Genomic DNA, 1,364 nt, shown 5'->3' on the forward strand with positions numbered 1-1,364 from the left:
CTTGCTGCTAGAATTATTTAATTGGATCACAACAGGAATTCAGACAAACATGTTGGCAATAAATTTTGACTGCTCTCTCATGTATAAATAATCACCTAGGCAGTATGGCACATAGCAAAACCTTTACTTAGATTGCTTTTAAAATTGTTCCTTTTAAATTGAAAGATAAGCTTTAGGACTGAACAGGATTATCTAACAGTATATAAGAAAAGCTATGTAAAGGCATTTCTCTGGGAGTCAGCCAGAAGAGATGTATTTAATACCAGGGATATTTGACTTTTTGGTGTTTACAGATTCTGAGATAGGTTTCTTCCCATTCTTTCAAGATGCTGGCATCAACCTACATCTAGATATTGTTCACAGTTAAAAGCTCATTTGCAAGAAACAGAGCTAGATTCCTGGGCTAGTATATTTTTTTTTAAAAAGTGAAATATCTTGTCACAGTTTAAAATTCTATGAATGGGTTCCTCATTCTAATGATATGGTAATATCATGATTTGTCTATTTGCTACTTTTGAATGTATTATTGAATTGTTTAGCTCTCATTGTTCTCCATGATTTTCAAATATACCTATTGTTATGAAGGTTCCATGATATTTTTAGACAATTTGAGTTCTAAAGTTAACAGATCCATGTGTAGCTTTAAGTCCGAATTGTGTTTCTATATTATGTGGATTAAGATTTAGTTTCATCTTTGGAAACCAAGAGTGGTAACAGATGCCTGGGAATTTGATTACATGCATTTAACTGAGACTTTTAAACAATTCTTGAGGTAACTAGTTCAGTGCTTTAAAAAAAACAGAAGAAAGAACAAACTGCTATTGTTTAGAAATGAGATGTCCTATGTCATGGGAGGCAGGTGTGAACTTGTTCTTTTATAAGAAAGAAACACCCAGTACTGCAGTAAGGATGCAATTCCTTTCAGATTGAAGCAAATCATTCAGGAAGAAAAAGCCTGTAATAACATCAGGGCAATTTAGTAATCTCCAGACTAGTCAGTCTTGGAAATAAATATGTCATGATTGGCTTAAGGTCAATAAGAGAAAACTCCAGAAACATAAGGCTGCAGAAGTGGAATATATATTTAAAAAAATGACCATTAACTAAGGAGGATAGTACCTGGTGAATATAGAGAATTGTTGGAAAGAAACAAGGTACAGCCATGTCAGTTGAACAAGGAACCTTAACCTGGAAACAAGTGACCCTTCATTGAAGATTGATTATCTGTATTTGTTGTTGAGCATAATGTTTGAATTTCTGATATTTATAACAAAACCAGTTTCAAACAGTTATTACATGGTATGAAATAGTTTGTTTTTGTTTCCCTATCATGAGTCCTAAACTTTGATGATGTTTCATTAAAA

This window comes from Rhincodon typus, chromosome 13 (assembly GCF_021869965.1).
Source record: "Rhincodon typus isolate 14 chromosome 13, sRhiTyp1.1, whole genome shotgun sequence".
NCBI lineage: Eukaryota > Metazoa > Chordata > Chondrichthyes > Orectolobiformes > Rhincodontidae > Rhincodon > Rhincodon typus.